The sequence below is a fragment of the Meleagris gallopavo genome, chromosome 2 (assembly GCF_000146605.3).
Source record: "Meleagris gallopavo isolate NT-WF06-2002-E0010 breed Aviagen turkey brand Nicholas breeding stock chromosome 2, Turkey_5.1, whole genome shotgun sequence".
Lineage (NCBI taxonomy): Eukaryota > Metazoa > Chordata > Aves > Galliformes > Phasianidae > Meleagris > Meleagris gallopavo.
Window position 1 is genome coordinate 34,650,407 of NC_015012.2, and position 18,513 is coordinate 34,668,919.

Sequence of the window (18,513 nt, forward strand, 5' to 3'; positions counted from 1 at the left end):
CATAGGAGACAATACTTTTGACCAGTGACTTTTGTACTTTTTATTCTCCTTTTTGCAAAAGTCATTCTGAATTGTCTTGGTTCTTTTTCCTTATCCATTCTCGCATGTTTCATAGAGAATTTCATCACAAAAAGCTTTCTTCTAATGCAGTAACTAAAATCTCGATGGCTGGCATAAAAAGTTTGTTGCTCAAACTTTCCTCTGTTGTTTTTCATTAAGTTGTGGGTTTTTTGTTTTTTTTTGTTTTGTTTTGTTTTGTTTTTTAATTTACAGGAATTAAGCAATTCTACTGTGTCCAGTTGATATTGAAAAAATATATTTCCATTGTTTGCTGAGAGATTAGATACTTGGATCCTCAATCTTCAGTTTTCCTGCATTCTCTCCTTGCTTTTCAAGCAGCCTGTGATTATTAAAATCTCTTCAAATAACTCTTTCCATGTTTCAAAACTGTGCCTATGTACTTCTCCAAATATAGATATACTCTGACTGTATCTTTGTGAGTAGATTTAGCTAATTATAGATTAGAATATAGATTAATACAGATATAAAATATAGATAAATATAGATTAGAATTATAGATTTGCTAACTAGCAAATGTAGTTCTCTCATCCTCTCAATTGGCAATTAAACTTTTTTTTTTCTCAATTTTCCAGTGAGAGAGAGACTTGAGATTCTGGAATGTGACCATTTCTAGTCTCTTGTGTTTAACCACAAGTATAGTCACAGGAATGTTAGCAGGGAATTTTATGGGAAAACTGAAATGATATATGATTAAACTGTATCTCAAACAGATGTTGAAACAAATTTTTAATATAAAACAACAATCTGTTTGTAGACTCACTATGGGTAGTGAGACCTGCAATTCACACTTGAGACTTTCAGTTGACTGGAATAGTTAGAATTGGCTATGAGCTGGCACCACATTTCTCTGGCTAGAGCACAGATTTTGTGACAGAATAGCCTGAAACAGCATGTTGGTGTTTGCTTTGATTAGTCAATTACAAAGAACATGACTTTGAGCAGTATATGGCATTTTTGCCATTCCAGCATAACCTTCCAGAAATAAAATTTGATTGTGCTGTAGGACATAGAGTTTCTGCAGGACACACATGAGTTGCAGCCCAGCATAAGTTCTCTGCATAGTAAGCAAGAAAGAAGTCACTGAAAATTCCTCTCCACACGAACTCTTACAGAAAAAGGGGATGGGCAGCTGTCCATAAAATTATTATAATTTGCACTGATTTCATTGCCTGAAAATAAGTAGGAAGACTTAGGTGTAACTCACAAGAAAGGGCAGCATGTGACTGAATCACATGGCTGTGTGCTGTCAGGAAAATAGCAAAATCCCTTTAGTAAATGAATTTCCTATGAGTTTCTAAACGTACTCATTACTTAAAGTGTTGTTTCTATTCCGTGAACCTCTCCTAATACGGTAGGATGATTTTTTCTGGTATAACTGTCCAGTTCTGTATTATAGATTTCTAAGTTGTTTGAGTCGAGAAGGATAAGCATGAGACCTCAGCCAAGTGATGGGTCATTTGTTAACAAAAATCTGGGAAGAGACTATCCCAGATGCCACGCTCTGCTTGAAGGCTTGAATGCACCTTCCATGGATAACTCTTACCTGTTCTCATCCTTAGTTGCAGTGGTGTTGTGACTATCAGTAGAGCAAGCTGGTGACTTTATATATATTTTTATTAATCTCTAATTTAAAGTCTGGCTTTTTGAAACATTGCTGTGAATTGTGATAGCTCTGTATTAACATGATAAAGAGTGATTTTATGGCTATACTTTGTTTCCATAAATACTTCAGCTTCACATTTACTAACAGAAATACTGTGCAGGCTTTCAATTACTCTGCTAATGAGCTTAAATATGTTTTAGTTGTATTTGAATTAGTGTGAGGATTTTTTTTCTGAGGCAGTTAATATCACAGACCTATTGAGGTGAAAGGTGCTTTATCTGCAACTGAGTAACTTGGGTGTGTTTGAATTTATCTTTTGTGCTCTCAAATATTCCTGGGGTAAGTCTCTAGTTTCTTAGAAGATGAAGGGCACTAAATGTCCGCTCTTGTCACATCTATATGAAAGAAATGGATAGTACTTGTTGGAAATATCCAAATAATTTTTGTCAGGATGATATCTCTGATAAAAGCAGATTTTATTCGTGATTGCAGTGGCGGGCATCCCGCAAGCAGGAGCGCACCTATGGACACAACATGACAGCCTTTATATCCTTGCCTTCCCCCCCTCCCCTGTTTCCCCACTGGCTAGGTACTCCAGGTTCACACTCTTATCAGAAGGTTTACATTTGTTAATTTATTTGTTATCTGGTGTCAGTCCTGTCATCTCCAAGATGTCTCAACACTCTTCTTGTTCATATTGATAAGGTGATTTTCTTCAGTCTTTGTTAAAGAAAGAGTACGGAGGGGAGGTGCCTGATCTTCCTCAATACCTTCTTCAGGCACTCCCTGAGGCATGTAACCAATTGTCCTTTTAATTTGCACAGGATACTCTTGCAATGTGTGTGACATATATTTTCAATGCTGGCTATACATAAGTTGTTACTAGCTTATATATATATATCCTTTAATTCTCTATTCTTATAATTTACTCTATCTACCTAATCTCTACGGATATATATATACATACATATTACTATACGTATATACTGAGTATGTGTTGTTGGCGAAGATTTATCTAGGAGATTAGCAATGAAAACTTATCAGAGAACCCCAATAAAGTAGAAAGGCCCCCTGAAAAGAACTATTAGTTCTAATAAAGGACCCAAATGGTAGCAGAGGCCATGAAATTAACAAAATTCTTATTTTGTTCTGATAAAGAAACAACATTCTATTCCCACAGTATAGAACAAGTAGTTTAAAAGTCTCATTTCATTCCTTTATTCACCCTCATGAATTTTGCCTGCTTGTAGATCCCTACTATATGCAAGAAGTTATCTGGGAATAATAAGGAGAGAAATATTTTCTCCTAGAGTAATGGCTATTGGAGGAGAGCAGAATACCTTGTGCCACAGCATTCCCTTCTCAGCCTTGTGCAGTAAGCTTCCCTGTCACCTGTTGAACGACGTCTGTACATCCTCAGGAGACAATGTTCAGCAACATTTCAGATCTCACAAGAAATTTATATTCTCTGAGCTAGAAGTTTAATTTTGTGTGTGTGTGTGTTGTTTGTTTGTTCATTTTTCTTTTCTTTTTTCCCTCCTCTCACTTTGCTCTCTGTAGCACAGGGAGTATATTCATTATTGGTATCTCCCTGGCTCATCATCTCATGACAGGCTTATCTAATGCTTCTGGCTCTGTCTTCACTTTCTCACTTTTCCAAATGAGCAGAAAAAAGCATAATGAAATTAGGAAATAATAATGAAATGATGTATATTACATGTATCATTTGGCATCTCTGCCCATCTCTGATGGGCAGCTGGATGCACAAGTGATGAGGAGACAAGATTCATAAAAGCAGGTAGGGATTTGTGTTTAACAATAAATGCTCCACCTGAAACAAAAATTAAGAATGCATACCATAGCCCCTCCCAAAAAAACTAGTGAAATAAAAAATGCAGGAATTTTTTTCATGCTGGGTTGAGCTAGTGTTTACTGAATGCGTGTGGCTACCTTCTGGAATTATCTGACATTTTCTTCTGTTGACATACCTGACAGAAATTACATCCCTAACACTAACAACTATCATTTTCCCAAGACACCAGGAGAAAGCAGATGCAACAATCTTTTTTTTTTCTAGATGCAGGTTACAGTAGGCCTTGGTCTTTCTCAAATTCTTGGACTCAAAAATCTTGAATCAGGTACCAAATGATTGTGACATTTCACACTGTAATGTGACTGGCTCTCTGTATTTGCTTCCTGGTTCTTCAGGCCTTACAAGGAAAGGCTGTTTTTAAAAAGCTTTAGTTTTGCATCTATAAAGGTTATAAATCAATTTTCAATGTTGTTTTGATTAATCTTTAGTAAGATTTTAGGCCCTTCATTCATTCCATAATGCCAGAAGTAGGGGCTTTCAGGTGGAAAAAAAGCACAGCAAAAATGACAACAGTACAGATATCAAACTTTCAAGAAAATCACAAAACAGTGCCAATTGTGCAATCCATATTTGTCAACTAATTGCTTTCTCCTCCAGGTAATCAATCACATATGGAATTTCAGTGCTAATTAGATCCTTCATGTCTTCCTCTCAATATCTGCCCACTATTTGACCTCTTTCCCCTCTCCTAATTCACCTTACTATTTTTCTGATTGTTTTTGTTTTGCTGAAAGATCTTCGCTAATGAAAATTAGTCAGATTCCAATATTTACCTTTTCTGAATCAATTTCTTGTTCTTAGAGTAATCAACACAGTATTTTGCACTTCTTACAAAAATTCAATTCTACGTTTGAGGAACTTTAAGTACACAAAGTTAACTAGGGAAAGATTTTACAGGACCCAAGCTATTTCACCTTGCCACCTTTCTTCCTCTGCCTACTTTCTTCTTCATTACTTGCTTATAGAGCATGGTGACAATGTTAAACACTGCAGTTACTTCATAATTAGTGTATGGGGTCACATTTATCTTGGCAAATTAACGAGTTCACAGAAACATTCCTCATGTATACTGACAAAGTCTTGATATGATTGCTGGAATGATTTTTACACCATTGTTTGGGAGTTAAAATATTCCAAGAATCATTCTGACCGTGCAGCTTTCTGGAGCTACTGTGAAGGCAAATAGAATGTGCCAGCAGAAACACGAACCGTTCCTTGTGAGGTATCTGTCCTGGGACACAATTCATATCAGCATGGCATGACTTGTGGAGGTAAAATCATGCAGGAAGAGGTTGTGTCAAGCAGCTTAGGCACAGCAAATGTGTTTCTAAGCAAATTCACATGACATTCCGTTTCAAATGCCTACTATTCAGTTAAAACCAAAAGGATGACTTGTACTGCAGTGTAGATAATGAAAAGCCCGGGACAATACAAAAATAGGACTTCAGGAAAAGCAATGTAGTCTAGCAGGTCAGCATAAAACTGAGTTTTATGGGAGTCTTGGGAGCTGCAAATGCCTCCTCAAAGGAGCTGCTTAGACGTCTCCCTGCGAGGTCTGTGACTAAAGCGGTTTCAGGCTAAAACTAGATGGTATCACACCTTTCATGGATGGAGAAAAGGAATGGAATTGCCTAGCCAATTAGCCTAATCTGTCTTTTCTCTAAATTCTCTGTTTTCCATAGCCACAGTATTAACCAGCAGTTCACTGCTAATCCCCAGTGCTACAAAGAAGAAAAGAATCCATTCGTGTATTACAGTGTAATCATAATATCTGCTAATTTCCTCCCATACACTATAGGCTTCTTTTGAAAGTAGATTGCTGGCATTATCCCCATTTTATAAATGAAGAGATTTACAGTACAGCAAAATGGTTTCTCAGGAACTGAAAGTTTCTGATAAAGTAGAGCCTGATATCAATGTAAGTGATAAAGTAGAGCATAAAATGCAGATCTCTTAAATTCTCAGACCAGTTCATTGCCTGCAAGCTTCAGTGCTCACTCAGATCTGGGATTATGTATGAGGTTTGCAGCAACTCTTTTTCTCCTGCATTTCTAAGTCATTTATTTTTGGATTTTCTTAATAACACCACACACTAAAGGGAATAATTTTAAATTTGTTTTAAGGACACAATAAGGACTTTTTAGCAATGGTATAAAATAAGGTTGAATGCAAATAAAGTGGTAACACTGTGCTTTTTTTGTCATGGTCTCAATCTTGTACTTTCAGAAAGTGAGACATTAAGTCTCCATGAATTTGTAAAAGGTTTGAAAACTTTCCTCTAACTTTCCTAACTCTTCATAACACATGGGTGCATGTGTCTGTTGACAGTCTATTTCACGCAAATGCCATGCCCCAGTCCTGGCCATGTCTCCCCTCCTCTTCCAAAAGTGACAATACTGTGGCAAAAGGTGAGAGAATAGGGTTTTTTGTTCCTTATGAAGATCAACTGTAAGATCTCCTTGCTCGTTTCATTCCTTAAAGGTAATATTTTCTGAGAGATTGGAACCAAGTTCTTATAAGAAGATTTTTAATCTTCACTGGTATGATTCAGAATCTACCTTAAAAGACAGATAACAAATTCAAGTGCCAATGTGGAACAGATTTACCTGCTGCTCCCACCACAAGGGAAGTAAACTGGAAGAGAAAAATGGAAATTACTGTCTTATGAGTCTAAGCTGAAATTTCCTAAGGAGAAAATAAAAATTTGAAAATATTTCCAAATTTCTTCTTCTTTCACTTAGATTTTAAATGCCTTTTGTTAAGTGGATTCTCTATCCAAAGCTTGTTGGTTTTAGATCCTTTCCTGGGAACTCTTATGTCCCTACACATACACTGTTAACATAGTTGAGGACACTGCTTTCCCAGGCCTCAGTATTCTTGGGCTTCTTAAACTGTACACCTATCAAAACTTAGTGTTAGTTTAAAATTAAGCAAGTGTTTTTCTAGTTGATTTCTTCTCGTAGTTACTCAGCAGGTATTTTTTTCCCCCCTGAAGAAAGGCTAATATCAAAGTTAGATCTTTACTCCCACTCTCTGCAAGATTGCACTGTCCCGCAGAGGTGGTGGACAATATCAAGCTCATTGCCTCAAGTTATGAAGTTGTTTTTTTTAATGTCCTCTGAGATCCAGGCAATAGAATACCTAAAACCAACTTTCTGTGTTTAGTTACCCTGAGTTGACTGAGCAAAGCCTTTCAGCAGTTCTGCTGGCCCACAGATTTAAAGAGCCCTTTTGTTTTTGTGGCAGCTCCTGGCTACTCAGTCCCAACTGCTGGGCATGATGATCCGTGACTAACAGTGCTGGATGTGTATAGCAGCCACAAAGAGAATACCCTTGTCATGCAGCAAAGCATATACTGAAGTGACATCTTGCAGCTACCCTGCTTTGGACAATCAAATGGTCATCGGTATCCCAGGGTGAAAATGTGTCTGTATGCATTTGAGGTGTGGGGAACGTTAAGACATGTCATCCATCAAAGCTGACTGTAGGCAAGCTGACTGAGAAGGGCTAGGTAAGGCATAGAAACAATATCGAAATACTCTCTCAATTCGGCAGCTTCACGAACATGAGATCTTCCCTACAAGCTTGAAAACTAAGATTAATTACTTAAATCTTAGTAGACTAAATTTGGTGCTTACTCCTATGCTCAGCTGTTCTACAATAATGTTAATTCGAACATTTTACAAGAACATTTAAAGTTTATTTACAGAAACATCCAGAAATCTTCATTTTAGATGTACATGGAGAGTTGATTGCTTTTTCCATAACTGGGATTACAACTATGTTCTTTTATAAAGCTATTATTAGTAGCAATATTATCACAGCTGTAGCTCCCAGGACTGACTGAGCTTAGAAATGACTCCATTTCTTTCAAAGACTAAGATGAGCTTTTATGACAAGTTTCAAGGCAACTAACCTATCCATGTTTTAGACCTGGTTTTGGCCTCACTGCTGTTCTTTTTTTCACACGGACTGGCTCCATCATGGCCACTATCACCCACTGCCACCCTTTGAAATGTTCCAAGTAGCTACATTTCCTTGAAAGCTTGCATGTAATCAGATATGAAGAAAACAAGTTGTAAATGATTAAGGTTACTAATGTTCACTCCGTATAAACTAGCATGGAGTGTTAAGCTGAAATACTATACTTCTATTCATGTAAGATGTGTGTAAGTGTATATGCTATGTAAACTCAGTTGTTTGCCGTTTGCTCAGAGAGAATAAAAAGATCTCTCTGTGTTTAATCAGTGTAAAGCAGAAGGAAGCACTCTAGCAGATGGTGCTATAACTCTGTTTCTTGTGAGTTATGATCCGAGACTGAGACTCAGTTTTGCAGGGCTGTCTATTCTTTCTGCTAACAGTGCTATTTTTCTTTGCAGTTATGTTTCATAATGAAACAATTTCTGAAGGCCTTATGCCCTGCAGATTTTTTGTAAGCACGTAGCTGACAGTTAGAGTGGAAAGTGGACTATAGCATTGGGTAATACAGAAGGAGAGATGAAGCAACTGGTGAAATTGCTCATGAGCCTGAAGATCGTGTAATTGAAGCTTGATTCTTTTATTCTGTGTATCATCCTTGGCTTGTGTATATGACATTCCCTTTGCAGGATAGGGACTATATGAAATCTATGGAAGACAAATAAGAATGGAGCAGAGCAAAGTGTGAGATGGATGGCATCCCCCTGTAGGAGTTTTCTCAGTTTGTGAGACCTGGGAGAGATGAAGAAAAGAGCTGGTTGCAGGGTTCGCATTGACAATAAATGCAGAGGCATTATAATCATCAGCAGCAGACCTTCCATGAAGATTTTCAGTATGTCTCCGCTTGCAGATCATCTGGAAAATGTGAGAATATGTGTCAGATAGAAATAGATGAAATAGGTGCCCCACTGTTACACTCATTCCCAGGCCTGATAATACTGTGGTGAACTATAATAATAACTGGTAGAAGGGAGAAACAGAGTAACACACAGGAACAATAAGTGCTGTGGTCTATGGATTTTAGTTATGAAGATGGTACAAAACTGTTCCTTGAACAATTCGGCAGTGTGCAGGCGTGGCCCCCATGCTGTTGTGGCAGCTGTGTGTTGTTGTCAGAGCCACACGGAGAGGAGGACAATTAGAAATGACTCGAGACCAGCCACTGTGGCTATTAGTAGCCATTTTAGCTATAGTTCCCAGCATTTTCCAAGAGGGCTGCTTTATGTCTTCTCACCTCATAATGAATAGTTCATCCATGTTTGAGCAGAACATTTCTATTATAACGATAAATGTGACAGGGATCTGAAATATAATATTGAGTAAATCTGCCAGGTTTATCCTCCAAGTTTTTCTCATCGATATTACTTTTACCTACAGAATTTTTTGTTTGTTTCATTGTTGCTTTTTAAATGGAAATAGAACCTTGCCTGTGGCCAGGCTGATGTGATGTCTAAGTGCAGGAATGCACAGATGCAGAGATGATCAGATATTCACCTTGTAGTGCCCTGATGCTGCTTCTCCATGCAGGTCTGTTCCCTCCTACTGCACTGAGAGTCCCTGGAGTGTTGTAATGTGTGCTGTCTGTGATGGTTGTTTGAGGCTAGGAAATCCTGGCACTGCCAGGAGTATGCCTTTTTCCTACGGCCATCCCAGTTACACTCATGCCAGCTTGCTCTGTATTGCACATTGTTGCCTGTGCTAAAGATCTGCATCTCTAAGTCAAAATGGACTGTTTCTGATTTCAGCTATTTTCTCTCCCTCGAGCCTGTAATTATGTGGCAGTAAGGAGAAAAAAAAGGCAAGGGGTACCTCTGGTTTTATTCTCAGCCACTGAGAAAAAAAAGGCAAGGGGTACCCTCTGGTTTTATTCTCAGCCACTGAGAATGCCAATATTTCTTTTTCTCTGAAGTAGGAGAGGCTGCCTGCCCTGCATTCTCAAGGAACACTAAAACTAAATGTAGTCTCTTGTCTTCACAAGGTAAGCAACCTACCACAGTTATACAGTACATGTTCAGGCACCCATGAAGTGCTGTCACTACTGCCAGGATCAGACTTAGGAAATGCAGTGGTCATTTGCACACTCAGAAAGAACTGCTCTTTGTAGGCATGTATTTTTATTCTGAATTATTTGTTCAGGTTTGAATATATTTAAGATTAGATCAGATACAAGTAAGGAGAGAAAAGGAGCAGACTGGTTTGGTTTGATTTGGTTTTCCTTATTCCCTTTATTGTACATTTGAGAGTTGGCCCTCAAAACTTCTGTATTCCCGAATACAGAATATTGGACCCACAGGAACCAGGAAGTTTGAATGCTTGTTTGAACTTTATGGCTCTGAGTCCTTCCTGCCAGCTCACACACTGTTCCCATGACTGTTCTCTTGTTTCCTCATTTTCCTCAGTAACATATTTTTTCTTTTATCTTCTTTTTTTTTTTTCTTCTTCAAGGATGATTCCTGCTACAAACAAAGCCTTTGTCGTGAACAACCTTGTTTCTGGAACAGGCTATGACCTCTGTGTTCTGGCAATGTGGGATGACACCGCCACTACTCTTACTGCCACCAATATTGTGGGGTGCGCCCAATTCTTCACCAAAGAAGACTACCCTCAGTGCCAGTCGATGCACAGCCATTTCCTGGGAGGGACCATGATTCTGATCATTGGGGCATCATTGTGGCAACTCTGTTGGTGTTCATTGTAATACTGATGGTCCGCTACAAGGTCTGCAACAACTCCCAAGGGAAGATGTCCAGCGTCAGCAATGTCTACTCACAGACAAATGGAGCACAACTGGTTCAGAATGGAGTCCTGCCCCAAGTTAACCCCAAAGTGGTGGTGAGAAACGAACTTATGGAGTTTAACTCTGGGTCTGTGAGAAGCAGCATCTCCTCTTCTTCCAGCTCTATGAATAGCCGTGACTGTGATAATTATAGCCTCCAAAGTGAACAGGGCACATTGTCCAGTAAGTGGAGGCCCCCCTCCAGGTCAAAACACAACATTGACCGTCTAATGGGAGCTTTTGCCTCCCTGGAACTGAAATGTCAGAAAAAGGAGGAGACGACAGACTCCAGAACTTCCACGGCGGCCCGCCATTCAGACAAAGAACCACTGCTGGGCCAGCCGGAGTCCAAATTTCGCAGCCTCCTCATGTTGCCTCTGGAGGGCAAAACTAAACGTAGCCATTCTTTTGACATGGGAGACTTTGCTACATCTCAATGTTGTACCTACCCAAAAAAGATTACGAACATTTGGACAAAGAGGAGCCTCTCGGTGAATGGCATGCTTTTACAGTACGATGACAATGACCTAACAGGGGCAAAAGGGACTTATGGGAGTTCAGAGTGGGTAATGGAAAGCACAGTGTAAATATCAAAGTCTCCCCCCATCTTCTCCACTCATGTGTTATATATCGTGGTTTGCTGCAGTAGCATGCTGCTGCTGCATTTGGAAAGAGAGGGGAGGAAATGTTTTCAGTTGTACTGGCAAAAAGGATAGGTAAATAAATAAGTAATTGGGATGCTAAAAGAGAAAGAAGGTCTTGCAATGTGAATAGACACATATGGCACCATTCCTGTTGGTCCCCAGCTGAAACATGTGTGAATGTTTCAAGAAATTTACTGTTGTATTTATCATTGCTTTCCAAAAGTTTTTCAAATTCTTGGTGAACTGTCAAACAAGATTAAACAAAGAGGATGAAAAGGGGTTTAAGAGCATAAATTTAACTTTAAAGGTTTTCTTTTTTTTTTATTAAGGGCAACTCTTACTTTTATCCACAGAAATGCACTTCCGTGGATGTAAGACTGGTGCTAGGATGCATCTGGTTATTATTGCGAATGACTTTCTCAGATGCACAGGCAGGGCATCCGCAGGGACAGATTAAAGCAAATTGTTTATCTTGTAGCGTTAACTGTGACATCTGGGAAAATAATAATATCTGTCGAGTGGGCTTTTGGTTTGAGATTTGCTGATTTTTTGTTTTGTTTTGCCTTGTGAGTGCTTCTGGGCTGTTTTGTTTTGTTGGTTTCTGGTTTTTTCTTTCCCAGAAAGTCTGTTTCCATGTATTTTTGTTTTGTTTTCAGTCTCCCACTAAATCCCCTGGATGAAAAGGAGGATCTGTAAAAAGGACGAATTTCTGAAGTCCTGTATAACCCACCTCTGATACAACCACTTCATGTCCTAGAAAAATTAAAATCCAGGGCCTGATAAGTTTTTAAAAAATCCTCCTCTTTCTTCCATCTTCTTCATAGTCTCTGCTTGTCAGGGCTTAAGGCAGATTGCAGCAACTATTGGTATCTCTGGGGGTTTTGCTAACAAAGATGCAAAAAGTAGTTATCAAGATTTCATAGTAAAGGAAAAAGAAAGGGAAAACCAAAGTGTCTCCCACGAACAGTCTACATTACGAATGCCAGTTGCTTCTGGCAGAGGTCACACTGTCACTCTCTACTCAACTGACAAAGAAAACACAGTTTTCCACCCTATTGTGACAAAAGCTTTCTACAGTCTCCATGACACAGCTTGACTGTACCACTAGCATCACATGAAATGTAAGTTTTTATGTGTTTCAGGGGATTGGATATGTTCCCAATTAGCCACATAAAAAGAGTTAAATTTGGGTGTCAGGACAAGGAGTCTCCCCCATGTCCCCTGCACACAAACAGCCTTTTCCAAGTACCCAAGCGCCCCTGCCCCTCACCCTAAGCTATTTGCTGACTAAGAATATAAGTTCTTCAGGGCTTGTAAATTGATTCTCAGATTCCTTGTTGGGGAGCATTTCTGTGGTTTTGGAAATCCACGTGGCCCATTGTCCTCAGTGACTTGACTGTGATTTCCAGCATTCTGGTGGCTACTGTAACTGTCCTTGTTTATTAATTTGTTGGCTGCCAATGATCAGCTGCTGGGAGCCATTCTGAAATTGCACATAGTTCCTATGATTTTGTAAAAGATGTGGGGAAAGGGTCAGGGCACAGAGCAAATAACACATGAAAAAAACTCTATGTATATTTTTTTTAAAGGTGCAGAGATATATTGTGACATGGCTGTGTACTTGATCTTGTATTTGTCATGTTTCCTACTTGGAGTTTTAGAAATGACATCCCTGTGATCAGAATATTTTTTCCTTTCTTCTTTTTCTTTTTTTTTGCTACAAAATGTACAGTAAAAACATTCTTGGGGAAAAGTACCTGCTTTTCATTTATTTGCTGTTCTGCGGTCTTCTCTGAAACTAAATAAGGAGCGGTGATCATTTAAAAAAAGGTCTTAAAAATATTTGCTTTCTCTCTCCTCCAAACCATCTTTGACTTCAGGGTTTTACATATATAAAGTAGGAATCCCATAATACAGACTCTTTTGGAGTACAATCTCCTTTTTAGAGAAAAGATCTTTTAAAAAGAGCATCTCACCTTTATTTTTCTGTGGTCACATTTGTACAGATTTATATATTACTAATGCATTTGAACAGTGATCTCTGCCCTGATCCAAAACATGAAGAAGAGGAAGCCTTTTTGATGGCTTTGCAAGCCTTTTCTCATAGCCAACTTTAATATATTCAAAAGAGATTCAGTAAAACTTGGTTTGCAACATCTTTCAAAGTCTGATTTTCTTGTGCTTTCCAAGAGGAATGGCACCTCTATTGCCAGAATCTACATCATCCAACTGTCCAGATGGCAGCTTCCTATTAACGACATTTACATTTATGTTGCACTGAAGACTCTTAAAGAAGTTCACGTATTGATTTTCTTTTCCTTATTAGGCTGTGGTGCGGTTCAACTACAGTTTATCATGATGCTGCTTCCCTTTGGGCATGATGTTTGGGTTGTTTTTAATTTAGCTGTTGAGTTCATCATCAAGATTAGTAGCATATGCAGTCATGAATTTTCAAAAGCAGTATCTTACACTCTTTATTAAAAAGCAAAGCCTCTATTTCACTTTCTCACATAGGATTATAGTATGTTAACAGATGCTGCTTTAAAATAATGGATAGCTGCCAAAGAACCCAGGTAATAAAGTGCACAATCTAACAACTGTATTTATTACTGTTAATCATGATTTCAATTAATTTAGTTTTAATGAATGAGGCTTGATCCACATCAGCATATTTGCACATTGCGAGCAAAATGTAATGAATGCCCAACAACTGTTGCCTTTGGTACTCAAAGCATTTGGGATGAAGAAGACCAAGGAACTTGTACATGAGGCAGGGAGCCACACAACAAATCAGCAAGCGAACAGCCCTGAGAGAAGGTTGGAACCAGCCTGGCGTGATGGTGCCAGTGCCGAAGCACCTGATGGAGCAACAGCATCCATGTGCAACCAGCCATGGCCATGCTCTCACAGCCATCAAGTCCTCTGAAATTATCCTGCAGCTTCCCCTGTTCAACTCTGAGTGTTTCAGCATTGCCAGAAACAATCCTTTTTGATGACATCCTGTAACAATGCCCTAATTGCTAGTGCAGGAATGTGACCCCCAAAGTTCCTCCCCCTCACATTCTTATCAAGCTCTGTCTGCCTGTATATTTGCCTCTGTTTCCACAGGTGCATCTCATTCAGCATCTCTGGATTTGATTATTTCTCTATATTGCTGTTGCATGGTAGAGATATTTCTTGCTCCATTTCTGAGGGCAACTACACATCAGTGGCTAGTAAAATTATATATATACACATACTCGTTTTCTGAGTGCAATACATGTTTTCCATACCTAGTTGAGAAGCTGAGCTTCTTGCATCATAGTGAAAATATCATCCTACTAAAAAAGATGACAAAATGGAAATTTCTGAAGCATGATGAGATGGGGTGCACATGACATGGCATTTGTTAGGAACCAAATAGTCAATTTGAGCATGAAATCTATGTCTGTGTATGTGTCTGTCTGTGTACATATGGAGTTGTAGCAAAGCAGACCATATTATTTGCGTCCTCCTTACAAATTTCATTCCTTGTTTCAAATGTCTTTTCTGACTGCCACCTCTACAGGACAGCAACTGATATGCTTTTCCCTTCCCCTTTGGGAAGTTTCCAGTCTCCACCCAATTCCTGGCTACAATTTTGATTAATTCATTCAAAAATCAATGCATGACAGCAAAGCAATGAAAAGTATCTTGGCTTTACACAATATAAGATTGAAAGGTTGTACCATTCCCTTAGCTAAAGCTGTTCATATCCCACACTATAAGATTGATTTGCTCTGGAAACAGAAGAAAATAGCGTTCCAAGAGACAGCTTGTTTCATTTGCACACTACACCCAGCAAAGGGTTGCAAAGACATATGACTAAAAAGAGCCCTTGCAGGTGCCTGAGTAAGTGCAGTAAATGCAGCAATGACTTAAACACTTTTGAACCTGGAAGCCAATGAATAATTCTATCTGATAAGGAAGAAAACGTTTTAGCCTTTGAATAGCTCAAATGTCACATCTGTTTTCCAGCGTTCTGTAACCATTAACCCATGGGTAACACATAGCATACCATATGGTTCATGCAGCACACATCTTCTTGCAGTTTATTTCTCTGGAACCTTTCTCAATGATTCTCTCTGCACTGTTTTCAGTGTTTACAGTTAACTACCTTGTGGAGTTGTAATAATAATGTGGATGCAAAATTAACAAGTAACATTATTAACATCTTTTATGGTTCACTTTTAACAAAAATTGCCCTAAATACAGTCAGGGCATCCCGCCAAAAAGCATTAAATCTGATGTTAGGCTCCAGGCCAGATGAAAAATAAATCTAAGAGTACCTTGACACTCTTGCTTTCAGTATAGGAATTTTGTGTTCTGCAGTATGTTTACCTACTCCTAATTAATTATTTGGTAATCCCCAAAGGTACAGCATTCCCTAGCATCAGCTGTCAAAAGGCCCTACTATATGAAACAGTGCCAGATGCTTATTTCCAGTATTACACTGCTAACAGATGGCAAATGCCACAGATATAAATATATAGAGAGATATAGATATAACAGCATGTTTTTGCATTTGTATTCTTGCATACATGTTTATGTAAACACATGCACACATGTCTATGTTTTGCTCTTTAACTTTATGGTTAGTTACACACAGATTTTTCTGTTTGGTAATGATGGAATTTCTTTTTTTTCTTTTAATGAAATACTAATGAGATGAAGAAGAGACCAAAAGCCTCCTATTTTAAGAAAATTAATTGATAATTTGCATCTCATCCCAGCTGGTGGAGTTCAGTGCTTCAAAAGAATTTAACTGAAGGTGAGGGGTTTCATATGACTGCTGCAGAGTCTCAACTCCTATGTTAGGGCACTTATTCACCCAATTCTTCCAACACATGCTATAAAAAGTGAGAATTTTTGTTTTGCAGGGAGACAAGCAAACCATAGGCAGCAACTGTTTTGCACTGTCTCTGGTTATGCTGACAAACTGATTCTTGTGTTGCCTGGCTTGGATTTTGGGAGGATCAGTCAGCTGCATCAGATGTTAAACTCAGTCATAAGAGGAGCCTGAACACAGAAACAGTGATATTCCACACCCTCTGCTAGGAGAAAGTGCATTCTCGCTTTACAATCCATGAACTTCAGTCTGGAAACAGGAGAGGAGTGGTCCATTAATTATTTGTCAGATTGTAGGGTTGGTCATCACAGTTTGATTGTTCTTGATACTGTGCAGATCAGTAACAAAGGAGTCAGCCCCCGGCCGTGCCAGTACAGAAGCTGGCATCAGACAATCTGCAGGGGAGGACAAGACCTGCAGCAGATGAGGATTTGTGCGAAAGTACATTTAACCCTAGGAGTAGAAACTTCCTGCTGAATCACGGCCTGAACCTCTGATTGATCACCTGAGACAGGGGAGCACAGGTGAAGGCAATTCACCAGTGCTGCCGGAAGGGGTGGAGCCTGGCTCTACCTCTCCTAGACCCATTTAAGAGCTGACTGCCAGTAAGAAAGGATCTCTTCTGGAGATCCCTCCTCTGGAGTTTTGCAGTGAGCCCAGGACGTGGGTAAGCATTCTATCTATTCTCTTTTTGTTATTGTAACTTGCTTTACCAAACTCTCTTGTTTATTTCATAATTATAACATCTTTATATTCATTGATTATACGAAGGGGGAAAAAAAAAAGCAACAAAAAATGACCATCTCTGATAATGCCACCAAAGATGTAGGGCTCATTTAGTCTTTCCAAACAAGTGCATTTAAGCACTCCTCATCTTTATAGCTTGAAACCCCTTAGTCTCACAAACCCCAAGAGTGCATCTAATTTTTATTACCTAGAGTTTTATCATATTCTTGGCTTTTCTAATCTTTCTTTTTCTACTGCTATATCCATTTTTTTTTTCACCTCCTCCATGATTCCTGGTAGTTGTCCAGGGAACTGTAGAGAACATACAAGAGGTAAGCCCTTAGCTCTAGCGCTATTGTAGTACTGAGCCACCATGGGCAGGGAAAACCCATAGCTCATAGCTGTAGCCAGTTCAGTTGCTCTGTTACAAGGGTGATACATGTGTACTAAGAACACATGCAGGAGCTGTGAAGAGATGAAGAATGTGTAATTTCTATAAAGTTTTACGGACAAATTTAATGAGGTCTTTATGGTGCATGTTCTTCTGCAGGCTTTTGGCTAGAGCAGGTTTCGGTAACGTTCTCAAAGAATAGCACAAGGCACATCTAAGAGCGTGTCCCACCACTTGCAAATTATCCAGGCTGAACTTCAAAGCACAAACACCACAAAAACATTTCATAAAGTATCTCATGCTCTCTCTCTTTCTGGTTTTCTTTCTTTCTTTCTTTTTTTTTTTTTTTTTAAATAAGGAAAAGGAACTTTTTCCCTTATTTTTCTCTTGCAAACTGCAAAATCATTTGGCTGAAATTTTCCAAATAAAAGTTTGGCTACAGAAAGACAGAGATCCAAGGGAGTGTGCCAGGCAGTTCAAACAATGTTATATTCCCATATTTGCCCATAATATTTGTTAAGCAATGATTAATTGAATGGATGATGCATCTCAAGTTTCTTTCAATGAAACTATTTTTAAAGTGTTAATACTCCTATCCTCTTCTCAGCAGTTAACAATTCAGAAATATTTTAATAACAAGCTGTTAATCACAAGATACTTGTCTGCACAGATTAAAAAATAGACTGTTGTTTCAAGGATGTTGGCTGTCTTTGCCAATGTTATTCATACATTGGTATGAAATGTAGGCAAGACTGCATGCTGTGAAACATCTACTTTTTACCTTATGATAATGAGGATGAAACAGAAATCCAGAGAGAGGATGTGTTAATCTTCCTTCCTTTGAACATGATTTAGAGATGCGAAACTTCAAATAACTAGGCCCACAGATCTGATCTACTGTAGACAGAAAAATGGCACTCAGTGGACTGACATGATCCAGATGTTATTGCAGCAGACAGATGCATGCTGGTCACTGTTGGAATAGGTGTCGCACACAAAGGCTGGCCCAGATGAAGTTGGGATCCCCAGAAAGGGACCGCTGCACAGATCACAGCATGAACAGAAGGCATGGTCATGTACGAACACATTATATCTCAATAGTGTAATAGATTTCTCTATTTCAGTATCCTGTGATAGAATTTGGCACTGGTCATTTCAGGAAAACTCCCTAAATCTTTGCCTCAGAGCCTGAGAGACTAAGCCTTTATCCTAATCTCCATAAGGAAGCAAAGAATTTCTTCTGAAATTCATACCCTGACAATCAAAACTGGAACAAAAGCGATTTTTGAATTGCTCTTCTTGTTTCAGAGCTTCTGCCTCTGAGCCTGTCAAACCTGACTTTGAGAAAAATCAACTGGGAGGGAGTTGTAGGGGACTTTGGAAATGCACAGATGTGTATTTGTGGAGATGATGGCAAAAGTCCTCATCTGTAAGAAGGCCAGAGTGCACCTCCTGTGTGTCTTTATTTCACTAAATAGAGACCAAAGTATACAGCAACAACAGAATCAGTAGCAACTATATCAAACCAGAAACTCTGCCATAAAACAGAAACAAATTAAAAACAAAGAAACAAA

At 38.8% G+C, this 18,513-nt stretch overlaps 1 long non-coding RNA gene across 1 annotated transcript in view; it reads right to left on the bottom strand.

The window, feature by feature from the left end:
- Positions 1-2,109: 2,109 nt before the first annotated feature.
- Positions 2,110-18,513, bottom strand: part of LOC104909654 — a 34,302-nt gene continuing 17,898 nt past the window's right edge. Inside the window, exon 3 of the long non-coding RNA XR_792500.2 lies at positions 2,110-8,390. This is a non-coding gene — a long non-coding RNA (uncharacterized LOC104909654). The remainder of the gene's footprint in view (positions 8,391-18,513) is intronic.